Raw genomic sequence first — 13835 nt, 5'->3', positions numbered from 1 at the left:
GTGTGTGTGTGTGTGTGTTAAACAGAGAAACACATTGAAACATCTAAAAAGAGATAGACAGAGATACGGAAGACAATACTAAAGACAAAGAAGTAAGACACACACAATGATAGAAAGAGAAAGAAATAAAGGGACAAACGAGTATACGTATGTGTGTGTGTGTGTGTGTAAAATATGTCTTGGGAGATGAGAAAAAAGGATGGACAACTGTGTTGAGTGTATTTCTGTGGTAAGGGAAGAACAAAATAATAAAAAAAAGAAGAAGAAGAAGAAGTGAAAAGAGAGACAGTAGATGTTTCAAGAATGAAAGTAAGAGAAAGATAGAAGAACATTGTTAGAGGATAGGAGGAAGAGCCTAGGATGACCACGGATCAATCTACCCCTTGATCGTCCACCCTTGGTCCGATGTTGGTCCCTTCTTTCCCCTTCATTCCCACCCCCTCTCCCCCTTGCTCACCACCAGTCACCAGAAATCCACCCCAAGAGTCCAAGCACCAAGTCGGATTATCGACTCCACCGACAACCTACCACCAAACGTTCAGGGAAAACTACGAGATATATTCAGACGACGAGGAAGAAAAAGAAGAATGAAGATGGCAGGGATGAGAATACTTTTCCGGTCGGACTTCGAATTTCAATGGTTCGTCGTCCCTCCTTTTTTTTTCTTTTTTTCTTTTTCTTTTTTTTACTATGGTCAATCTTCTTGATTCTTGTTTTTTAAGTTAGATTGCTGTCTAATCGTTTTATTTCTCTTTTCTTTCTTCCGTTTACTTTCGTTTGATCTCTTTTTCTTAGATTTTTTTATAAACATCTATTAAAATTATCGGTTGTATAAATCTGTAAGTGATTTGAGAATTTTCAATTGTATTAATTTTCAACGAAGTCACGAATTTTTCGAATAGCTTATTGGATTGTCTTTGGTTTGGAAAAAACGACATTGAATATCGATAATAAAAAAAAAAACTGGTGTGTGTACTTATGTACGCACGTAAGAAGTTATACTTCTTTGGCGTATCGAAACGAACATAACCTCAAAAATAACTTCAAAAAAATATTGGATTGGTAGTATGAAAACATAAGCAACTAATTATTATTATTTATTTATTTAACAAAAAAAAGAAAGGAAACATATTTTCAATCGGTCCATACTAAATATAAGGGAGATATATCGAAATATTTTATGCGTCAACTGTCATGGCGCGGTGATAGAACTACTTCCCGCTTCGATCATTTAAGTAAAGCAGCGCTGAGTACGATTAGTATTTGGATGGGTGACCCGCTTGAGAAAAACAGGGGGAAGAAGAAGAGAAAGACAACTTCATGCCGTATACTTGAAATTGCTTTGCCGCGCGTCGTAAATACCGACAAACTTCATGGTGTCATTTTTCCAGACGCTCGGAACAAAATCATTCCCCATTACATTTTCCCCAACGCGCCAAAAGAAGTATAACTTCAAAAATTAAATAAGCAAGACCATTTAGTATCGATTCGATAAATCAAAAATACCCGTGTAGAATGTTTCATATATTTCTAACAACTACCTCAACAACTAAAATATTCAAATCCATCAATAATAATCTCAACAATAGTCTCAATTATTACGAATAAAAAGAAGACAAAAAGGAAAACAATAATAATCCTTCAAAGAAAAAACCTTAGACATTATTGCAAATGAAAAATATAAACGGTCAAGAAGATTCCAATTCGAGCCAATAGTAACTAAACCGTTGTTAAACTTGTATTACCAGGGGTCGAAATCGTTTGAGTATCGTTTCAGGAGAATAGGTTTGTCGTAAAGAGCTCGAAGCAGAAGATGAAAACAAGAATAAGACAAAAACAAGAAAAAGAACAGACAGAGAGAGAGAATGAGAAAAAGAGAGAGAGAAGAGGCTTGGCCCTATAGTTCACAAAGAAGACTATCTTGATCAGCTGGAAGGCAGCACGAGGCACACACCACCACCACCACCATAACCATCACCACGTCAGTCCTAACATCTGCGAATTCGGCACGGTTAGGTCCGAGGCCGAGGAATGAGAAAAGAGAAGAGAGCTAACCGATGACACGCCGCCTTCGGGCAAGAATCTTCAAGAGACTCCTCAACTCGATGATCCTTTCGCGAGCTCGACTATGGGGACTTTACTTTCTCTCTCTCTCTCTCTCTCACTCTCTTTCTCTCACTCTCTCACTCTCTTTCTCATTCTCTCATCTTTCTTATTCCGTTTTCCGTCTTCCTTCATCGTACTTCGGATGCTCGAACTGGGAGAAGGGGGTGGGTAAAGGGGGAGGAGGAGGAGGTGGGTGGTATGGGGACCTTCTTATTCGTTCGTTCGCCCTAACTTTTACGAGCGTCCTCCAGCAAGAGAGAAAGAGAGTTCTCGTAATTGCCTCTTTAGCGGTATCCCCCGGATAACTCTTGGTACCCAGCTTCTTCTTCTTCTTCTCTGCAAGAGTATGAGAGAGACAGAGAGATAGAATGCAAGAGAAAGAGAGAGCTGATGTAAGTCTTCCAACATCATTCTCATTCTATTTCATACTTGTTTCTTTCTATTTTTCTCGAAGAGTAACCATCGGTGACGAGAATGTCATGGATGCGTTTTATTTTCTAAGACTAGGAATAGCCTAAAGTTTCAATATTTGTTCCTAATATTTTTCTAAAAAATGATATAGATGGGAGAATCAAATTGTTGGATGAATTTTGGTTATCGTAGATCTGCAAGCATACGGTTGAACATTTTTCAGAATGATAGGAATAAGGAAGAGGGTGAATTTTGAAGTGAATAATAGTGAAAGATAGAATGCAAGAGAGAGAGAGATGATGTTAGTTTTCCAACATCATTCTCATTCTATTTCGTACTTATTTTTTTCTATTTTAACCATCGGTGACGAGAATGTCATGGATGCGTTTTATTTTCCAAGACTAGGAATAGCCTAAAGTTTCAATATTTGTTCCTAATATTTTTCTAGAAAATGATATAGATGGGAGAATTGGATTGTTGGATGAATTTTGGTTATCGTAAATCTGCAAGCATACGGTTGAAAATTTTTCAGAATGATAGGAATAAGTAAGAGGCTAAATGTTGAAGCAAACAAGAGTGAAAAATATTCTTCAAAATATTCAATCACCAAATGAGAATGATAGAAAGATAAAATGCAAAAGAGAATACTATAGTCTCTTCCAACATCGTTCTCATTCAATTCCATGCATCATTCTTTCTCATTCCCGAAAAACTAGGAGGAAAATATTCATGCAAATCAACACGTGGAGATGCATTTTATTTCCTAAGAAATTTTCTTTCGTAACAGAACATTTTTTAGAAACGATATGGATAATCAAAATCAAGAAGGAAGGAAAGAAGTATTGTTGGACGAATGTATTATACATACAGCCCAAAATCTTCAGGGTGGGGTGGGGTGGGGGTGGAAGAAGGGTTGGATCTAAAGAAAGATAGAAATAGGAAGATGGTGAGGTATCGAAGTGAACAAGACTGTTAGATAGAAAAAGATAAAGAGAGAAATGTGTATATGCACTTTGGAGGAGGTGGAGGAGGAGGTGGAGGAGGAGGTGGAGGAGGAGGAGGAGGCTTTCTCGAAGCATCCACTCGTCGTCTCCGATGTCGGTACCTTCACGATACTCCGTTTGTTCATTCGTTCATCCGTTCGTTCGTTCATTCATTCGTTCATTCGTACTATCCTTGAACGAGTCGTGCTTTTAACGCTCGAGTGTCCAAGTCTCTCTTCTTCACCGATCTACGGTTTCGTGTTCAACTAATGCGAATCGATCTCTTTACTTACTCTCTTTTTACTTGCTTTTTTTTTTTCTTTTTTATCATTTTCATCTATCCTACCAATGTCAACTTTTTATTCTTCTTTATTTTATTCTCTTCGAAATTCTTTTTTTTTAATTTTTTATTTCCTCATACCACCTTTCATACGTTCACAATTATAATTCGTCTATTGGGGTGAATCATCCAAAATAAGTTCGTGCGTTTTTTATTTAACATTTCATTACTTGAATATAAAAGTAATATCATCGAATTCGAAAAAATTGCACGTATCTGAAACAACGCAATAAAGTGCACGAATATTTGATTTATTCCCATTATAATTATTCTGATTAGAAATAATAATAATCTTTTAATTTATTAGATTATTTATTTATTAGATTAGAAGAATAATAATCTTTTTTAGATTTGTCTCTTTCATTTTTAAATCTCAATTTTGATATCTGCTACTACTACCATATTTCTTCTTCTTCTTCTTTATTATTATTATTATTATTATTCTTTATTTTCTTCTTATATTTTCCTCATTCTAGAGATACGATTTTGAACACTTCAGAATAAGATAGAAAGTTCTTGAAAAACTTGATCGTATCCCTATACCAACCCCCCACCCCCACCCACCCACCCTTCTGTATCGAGATATGGAAAAATCGCAACGCGATTTCAACTTTTATTTTACACCTTCCATTTTTATATTTTATTTTACTCGTTTTCTTTCTCTCTCGTCATTTTTTTCTCTTACTTTTATTTTTTTTTTTATTCCGTGGTAGCCATCATTCGATGAAAAAGCATTTAGAAACGATAAAGATAACCGATATAGACGTATCAATGCCTGCACTATGCTATACTTGTATTCTCTTCGGAATATTATTTTCTTCGAGCTTTCATCTCCAAGCAGAATAATGCGCATTGTATTATACTCCTTTCCTCTTTACATTTTCTCTCTCTCTCTCTCTCTCTCTCACGTTTCTCTCATTCAACCTACACGCGCTAAGATAAAGAAGAACGTAACTCATGCGATCGCAAATTACGGTGGTGTCGATGAAACGTTCTAACTGTTAAGTAATTAACATAACCATCCTAACAGTTAATCACTTCCAAGAGTACGACTATCTCTATTGTATTCTATTTCACGTTAACTATAATATTATCAACGACCTCTCTCCAATTTATTATTTTTTTTTTTAATTCGAATTTTTTAAATTCATACAAAATTAACGATTAAATCGTTTTCTCACTCGTAAGTGATTATAATTTAACGAAATATAATTCGATGAATTTATATTTGCCAATGAAGAAAAAGAAAATTAAAATTATTATAATACGAAAGAGTAAAACGCGAGAAATAAATCTCAGCCGAACGAAATAGTATAATTAAAAAAAAAAAAAACCATAAATCATATCTACGTTGAATAATAGTAAAATTTGAGTTGAGTTATCGATCAATATATTTCGAATATTCTTGAAACGCGTTAAATATTTTTATTTTGTACATTTTTATAGATTTTGATTTGAACGTTTCTATGAATCGATTGAACGATTTGGAACCTTTTTTTTTTTTTTGACCGGAAATGTATTATACATGGTATATATGCATATTTGAAAAAGTACGAGTAATATCATAATGGATAAGAATTTTTCGATAGAGAATTTAACGGAATTGTAAAAGGGGACTTGAATATAACGGATATTAACGTGTGCAGTAGATTCGATCGGTTTGATAACGATGTGTGCAGCCGAATTGTAATCGTTTCGCGACCGGATGAGGGACATCGTTCGAATTGGCATTAAACCATTTCAACGATTATGCGAGACCATGCTGAAGAGTTAAATGTCAATGCATACGTATTCCAATTATTTCTCCAATATATAAATGTATATATATGCGAAATATTAAAATATCAACTAACGTATGTATGTGTGTGTGTGTTATTTAATTATACGAACGTTCCTTTCTCGAGTTATTTATTTTCTTTTTTTTTTTACCTTGAATATAGTAAATTCGATATTTCGTTTAACACATTCTGCAAATTTTACATAAATCAATATATATATATGTTAATTTTTTTCTTTTTTTTTGTCAATTAATTTTGCAAAGTGATCAAAGGGAGAAGGGTGGAGAAAAGATTTTTTTATGGTAGAATTGATTTATTTTTATAAGCGTTTAACAATACCGACGTAATGCTATTTTTGGACAATGGTTGAACTTTTAACGTGGTTCAAGGATTTGGAACAATTGTCTCGTTACTGGGGGAAAAAGTAATTAATATTTTATCCGTTTAATATTCGAATATGTGACGAATTTACGTTAAGGTATTTTAAATGATTATTATTATTAATAAAATTTTTCATTAATATCATTGACGGTGTATTTAATCAAAGATATATTTAAAAGCACCTTGTTATTGAAACGTTTAAAGATATTAATTAAAATGATAAAAATACTTTCGATTGTTTAAAACTAATCCCTATTGGTTACTAATAATATTTCCTATTTTCTAAAATAGGAATTCGCCTAACGATACTCTATTACGAGACCTAACAAATGTTAAAAGTCGTAATACCCGATAATACTTGTTACAATTAAAAGAAATATAAATTAAATTAAATAAAAACGTTCGACAAAAAAAAATAAAATTTTAATTATTCATTCAATATAATTTACTTCTCACTTTTAATTATTAAATAAAAACGTTCAACACAAAACACACACACGCACACAAAAATAAGAAAAAAGAAAAAGATCCCCGACACATAGATGAAAATAAAAAATGTTAATTAATTATCTATCGATCATAATTCGCTTCTACTTGTTATTTATTATTATTTTCGTTGATGAACAACAACTTTAAGTAAAATTACAGCATAATATACCCAGGAGGACTGCGTAGAATTGTAATTCGATATTCGTGATTACGTCGTCGAGTGGGTTGGCACGTCCTCGGCATTCCTAAGGACGAGTCTCTCGGAGTTATCTCGTCCTTTTTTTTCCTCTTTTTTTTTTTAATTTTTTTCTTTACTACGGATCGTCGTCGTTGTTGCTTGCAACAATGAGAGCGGTGTTTAGCCGATAATGCTATAGGAAGGCCGACTCGAGTCGCAGAGAAACATTAATGAAATAGCCGGTTCTTTCAGTCGACGATCCACTACGGGAACACGTACGACTGGTAATCGTTGCCTTTGCTTTCTCTCCCTTTCTCTCCCTTTATCTCATTCTTTCTTTCTTTCCTTCCTTTCTTTTTATCTCCCTATTTTTTATTTTTTACGTTCAGACGAGAACGAGTTACGTTGAAACGAGAATCGATTTGAACGACCTTTCAAAGATACGAAACCCCATTTTACTTATTTTATTTCTTATTTTTTGAAAACTTCATTCGAAGAAACAAAACAATTGAACTTATTAAAATGTATTAACATAATATAATTACCTATATCTATTTATATTTAATATTTACTCATAAATGTTGTTTCTAATTTTTGAGAATCACCACTCCCACCCTATATAAAATATATTTTTTAATATTAAATTTATTGATAATAATTTATTTATGTACACCCCCCACCAATTTTAGGATAATCGTATAAATCATTGATACCATTTTTGTTTAGTAAATTATGTATGTAGGAATCGTGAAAAAATTGGGCCGTTGGACTGACTCTGGACCCACCGGGACTCGAACCCGGAATTTCCGCTTTCCGCGCGACTGACTGCTCTTTAACCATTTAGCTATCCAGGACTCACCGTCTAATCTCCTCACGAACGCCTATTTAAGTTTGGCTTGGAGGTGCTCGCATCCCATATGTATTACTTTGTTAAATAAAAAATTTAACAAACTTTTGACTGACACTGTACGAATTAAATGATATTTTTCACGCATGCATACGAGTGTATGTTCATTTCCGGATGCGTTGGTATCGATTAAGTGATATTATTACGATCAATGCGTCGTTACTCGAGTCCGAAAATGCGAGTGAAGGAGGAGACAAAAATGATTGAGGGATAAAATAGAAAAAATATAAAAAAATAAAAAGAGGAAAAGAGAGAGAGAGAGAGAGAACAATCAGAACGTATTACACGTGCTACACCGATATTCGACACCGTTCGATTAATCGATGATAGAATACTGAGCGGTGGTAGTCAGGGGGTGGCTGGGTGGATTGTAAAAGGAGACAGAAAAAGAGAAAGATACTCGAACCTGCTGATGGTTGCGGATTAGGACAATGAGAGACCCTTTGACGCCTCTCACCTGGCCTTTTTGATAGCCACGAGAGTTTCTAAATGACACTCATGTCACGAAATCTATATCGACGTTAAGTACAGATGCAGCGTAGCACTTTGCTGCTTTTAAAGAGAGAGAAAGAGAGAGAAAGAGAGAGAGAGAAGAAAATATGCTTGTATGATAAAATAAAAAATTATAAAAGAAAGGAAAAAATCATCTGGAATTTTGACAAGTATTGTTTCATAATTTAAATGATTTATTAATCGTGAATTAACGTTACAAGATACGAATTATGTCTTACTATGAAATAACTGATTGATTAATAATAAATATAATGAAGAAAATTATTTTACATTTGTAACGTATTGAAAAGATTTTTTTCAAGACTGTGGATTAAAAAATATGATTATACAATAGAAGGTTATAAGAAATAAAAAGAAATTAATACAAAAATCGATATTTAATATTACAGATTATCCAAAATGTAAAAAATTTCTCATAAACTCTTACAAGTAGTTAAATCTAAATTTTATGAACAAAATAATAAACCATAGATATGAAACACACGTAGGCGTATGCAATTGTATAAACATATGAATCAACCGATAAACTGTGATAGTGAAAATAACGTTAGAATGAGGAAGTTAAACGAACGAATAAAGTGAAGATCGATTGGTAATAGTAAAGACATGATAAATAAACGCTGAATAGTCACGATATCCTTCAATGGTGTTATAGTAAGAGTACTACCCATGCGCTACGAAAGATATGATTGATCGTGCGTATGTCGTTTTCACGTACGATGATATCGAAGAGGAGAGAGAAATACCATAATGTTATTCCGTTAGAGTGTGGAAATGGCAAAACGAGCGTATGATTTCTCTGAGGAAAGAGAGATCTATCGACTACTATCGACAGATGCTTTGAATTGGGTTCCTACTATGTGCTGTAGTATAATAAGCCTATTGTACTAACTTTGATCGTCGTTCGGTAGACAATACTTTTTTAGATCTGTTTCCGTTCTACAGATAGAGAAATAGAATAGGATCTAGGAACTTTTTATATCGCACATTATATACTTTTGATTTTAAATTAAAATGATCAAATAAAAACACATATTTTTAGTAATATAATTGAAATCTTCAAACGTGCCCACCTAATTATGAAAGTGGTCTAAGTTAAAATTAAAAAACAGAAATTAGTTTATTAGTTATTTCATATTACATTATTTTAAACTTAATTAATTCAATGTAATTTTCACGATATTGTCAAACATTCATTTAATGTTCAAATGTAATCCTTTAAATATCTCGAAACAAGAAATATATGACTTAGACCACTTTCATAATTATGGGTACGATTAATTTATATCTCATTTGTTTGATGTTAATATTAAATAAATTGTCAAGTATTTGGATAGATATGGGGATTGAAATATTTATAAAATATCGTTTGAATGATTTCACAACGTTGTAATTAAATCATTTGAATTTGTTCAATAAAGCAAACGCGCGAAATAAAATATAATAATATATTGGATATAAAAAAAATGACGAGTCGAGTATTCGAATATAAAGTTATAATATTTACAAAATATTCTTAGAAATTAATCCTATAGAAATTTCAACAAAATAATTCGTATCATTTAATTAACATGAATGCACGATTATGGGATATAAAATCTATGCTGTTCGATAAAAAGAAACATTATTGAAAACGCAAACGTGTGTGAATTAAATGAAGTAACTTAGATTGAATTGAAATAATATACATAAATATATATGGTGATATGATTACCATTGGCACCATTTCTCGAAAGTAGCTATCGTAAGTCATTGGAACCTAAACCCGGTACCTTTTCACGAACAACGACCACCAATGGCGTTCCCGTTTGTAGAATAGTCGCGGTGACTCCTCGCAATTCCATCGTCTCGATCGTATTACGGTGGATAAATTACAACCACGGTCACTCGTTCGCCGATATAGGGTCGAAGAGAAAGAGAAAGATAGAAAAAGATAACCTAAAATAAGAATAAGAATAAGAAGAAGAAGAAGAAAAGGGCGAAAAGGGAGACGAGCGAGAGCGAACCTTAGCACAACAGAGGACGGTTATTTCTGAATCTTTAGTCGGTTTACAAGTAGCGGGGTCACGAGCCGGCCCATAAAGAAGCATGACTTACATTGCTGCTATGTGGGCGCGTACCACGAAACTCCCATCTATCTCTGAAGGCAGCCCAACCTCCACAGTCCATGGATACCCATCCGTTTGTTCCACCTTCCATTCGGTCCCTACAAAGTAACGAGAAAGAAACTTACAGTTCTTAGAATCAAAAAAGGGATAACCCTAAACACAGTCTCGAGAACATCTTTTAGGCTAACCAACAAATTTGAAGAAAATCTTTCGACGAAAAAAAACATATTAATTTATTCGAATGATTTTTTTGTTTAGGCTGATCAACGAATTTAATAAAAAAAAAAGAAATAAAAAGTTTGAAAAAGAAAAGAATCGTTTGTTTGAAACAAATTTGAGGAGATTGTAGATTACGATTAGGTTTGTTTAAGTTTCGATGATTCTTTAGAGTTTAGGAATATTAAACTATATCATAATGTATTACTTGTTGTATACGATTAATGATTGGGGGAAAATTTAAAAATAGTACAAAATGAGGGGAATTAAATTTATGATATTCAAAGGTTGTGTTCAAGTTGATTGAACCGTGTTAAATGGATGCCGTTAGATGAGAAAAATTTGTAACAGAGTCAGATTCGAATGAAAATAAAATGATAATGATAACAATATCGATAGTAATAATAATAATAATAATAATGTTAATTTAAATCAATCATTTAATTGTCTCATATCAGAAGAAACCTTGAACCTTGGCCCAGTGTCCTACATTCGATTGAAATATTTGTCTCATAAGAAACTAAATAATGTTTTCCCATTCTACTCAATCAAATCGATTCTAGTTGAACAACTATAGAAAATAGTTTCATTGACTTTAACGACCTTACAATTGATAAAGAAATCATCCAAATTCTTAGAATACGTTTCATCAATCCTGTCACTACAAATACATTTCTTTACGTCTATTCTCCGTATAATTTACAATAATATTATTAAAAATACTAAAACTGTATATAAATCTCGTTAATAAATTAAATCTCTCTTTTAATCCTTAAACAAAATTACAAAAATAAATTACAATAAAAACGAATGTCATATTACTTCGTCATTTCTAAGATCATCATCAGGTAACAACAGATCAACCGAATGAATTTTCCAATCAAAAAAGAATAGTCTATTCTCCGTATAATTTACAATAATATTATTAAAAATACTAAAACTGTATATAAATCTCGTTAATAAATTAAATCTCTCTTTTAATCCTTAAACAAAATTACAAAATAAATTACAATAAAAACGAAATATTACTTCGTCATTTCTAAGATCATCATCAGGTAACAGTCAATAAACCGAATGAATTTTCCAATCAAAAAAGAATAGTCTATTCTCCGTATAATTTATAATAATATTATTAAAAATACTAAAACTGTATATAAATCTCGTTAATAAATTAAATCTCTCTTTTAATCTTTAAACAAAATTACAAAAATAAATTATAATAAAAACGAATGTCATATTACTTCGTCATTTTTAAGATCATCATCAGGTAACAACCAATCAACCGAATGAATTTTCCAATCAAAAAAGAATAGTCTATTCTCCGTATAATTTATAATAATATTATTAAAAATACTAAAACTGCATATAAATCTCGTTAATAAATTAAATCTCTCTTTTAATCCTTAAACAAAATTACAAAAATCAATTACAATAAAAACGAATGTCATATTACTTCGTCATTTCTAAGATCATAATCAGGTAACAACAGATCAACCGAATGAATTTTCCAATCAAAAAAGAATAAGAAAAAGAAAAAAGATTAGAAAAAGATTCCACGATCAGGCAGACGATGAGTAGTCGTAACATAGCGCCAGTTTGTATCTCGAGTTTCGCAGACACGCTGTCTGGAAGAGTAGGAATAAGAGATCGAGGGAAAGGCACAGAGTCTTTGAGAGGGAGTAAAGAATGAAAGAAAGAATGAAAGAAAGAAAGAAAGAAAGAAAGAATCCTCCCGGTTGAGCGAGAAGCAAGCAAGCAAGCATACAAGCAAGCAAGAAAGCATACAAGCAAGCAAGAAAGCAAGCAAGCAAGCACAAGCAGACGACTATAAGGAAGAAACCTCTTAATCGGGGGACCCGGACTGCGGCAGGGCACTGAGGTCTTACCCTCGTAGCTCAAGGCGGACGGTGTATCTCGAGAAGAGTGACCCCGACACCCCACCACGCGTGCCACGTCGATCGACGAGTTTCATTCTCTGTCTTTGTCCATCTCTCATTCTCTCCTTCTCGCTCTTTCCCATTCGTTCCTTTGCTAAAGTCTTCGGTTCACCAGCAAACAGACTCGTTTTCGCGTAATCAGCCAACGATGACCCTTCAACGCATCCTCCAGTTTACAAGATCCCAGTCTACGAGAAACTAACTACGCGAAAGTATAGTCTAAGTATTTTTCCTACGCTCTCAATAAGAATTAATCATTTTAATGAAATCTTTCGTAGGATTTGATCTGATCAAAAATAAAAAAAACAAATTGCTGAAAACACACTTCTTTTTTACATTCCTATTCTATATCGGATAGAATTATTTTTCTGTATATATCGTAACGATTAGTTCTTCAAACGCGAGTGACTTATCTTTCCTAAAAAAAGGAAACCAAAAATTCAAGTAGACATCCAATAAGAGAGGAAAAAGGATAGAGAGAGATATATATCGCAGTGGTAACAACCCTTTTCACGTTTTTCCCATCGACTACAATTTTCGTATATATATATATATATATATACACCTAGATCTTTTTCTCTTTGAAGACTGCTGGATTCTTTTTCATTCGTAAGCCCTGTGATCGTAAACGTCGGCCAGGAACAACAAACACATTGGCTAAAGTCCGAGCATCCTGGTGTATGTGAACCCTTGTTACGTGCAATACAAACGAACGAACGAACAAACAAACAAATACGTACACTTGGAGACACTTAAAGGGAAAAAGAAAAAGATGAGATGAGATGAGATGAAAAGAGAAAAAAAGAGAAGAGAGAGCACCCTCTGTATTTAGCGTGGTTGGTTGTAGCGATGCAACGTTGACGGTCCGGTGGGTTTACAATGTGCCGGAGAACCCAGGAAGACAACAAATCCATCATCTCCAAGAGAAGAGAAGAGAAAGAGAGAGAGAAAGAGAGGCTGAAAGGGCTCTGTCGACAGCGCACTCTGTGTAATTGTGGCCCCGGCCCCAACGGTGGCACGGACTTAGCCCAACCCAAACCCTGTGGTGTCTTTTCTTCTCAACCTTTCTCTCTCTCTCTCTTAGACTTTCTGACATGCGCGAAAAGCAACAACGTGTGTCTCGTCCAAGTCGATGATAGTGGTTGTTGTGCTGTTGTGTCAGTGATTGTACTGGTTACGTTGTTGTTGTTAGTGATGCAGTAGTAGTAGTAATATTGGTGGTGGTGGTGTTAGTGGGCGGCCTTAGGAATATCCAACGACGTTTCCTTTCTCCTGTGTGCTAGTACTCGGCCCTCGGGAACTACCCCGTTTATTACCAAGTTTTACAAACGCTTAAAATATAACCCGTAAGAGTTGGTCCGGGAAAAGCGGATAGAAAGAAGAGAAAGGGAAAAAAGGAAAAAAAGAAAGAAAGGGGGGTAGGGACCTAGTGTAACAGAAAGAGAAAGAGAAAGAGAAAAGTAGAGACGAGTGAAAGAAAAAGAAAAA

At 33.7% G+C, this 13835-nt stretch overlaps 1 long non-coding RNA gene across 1 annotated transcript; it reads left to right on the top strand.

Moving 5' to 3' along the window:
- The first annotated feature begins 12387 nt into the window (after positions 1–12387).
- LOC122524420 lies at positions 12388–13270 on the top strand. Its single transcript, XR_006305539.1, has 2 exons — positions 12388–12844; positions 12935–13270. It is a non-coding gene; the product is annotated as an uncharacterized LOC122524420 (long non-coding RNA).
- The last annotated feature ends 565 nt before the right edge of the window (positions 13271–13835 follow it).

Source organism: Polistes fuscatus, unplaced genomic scaffold (genome assembly GCF_010416935.1).
Source record: "Polistes fuscatus isolate 324 unplaced genomic scaffold, CU_Pfus_HIC Scaffold7, whole genome shotgun sequence".
Lineage (NCBI taxonomy): Eukaryota > Metazoa > Arthropoda > Insecta > Hymenoptera > Vespidae > Polistes > Polistes fuscatus.
The sequence above is the reverse complement of the archived record's forward strand: the minus strand, read 5'-3'. Positions and strand labels throughout refer to the sequence as shown.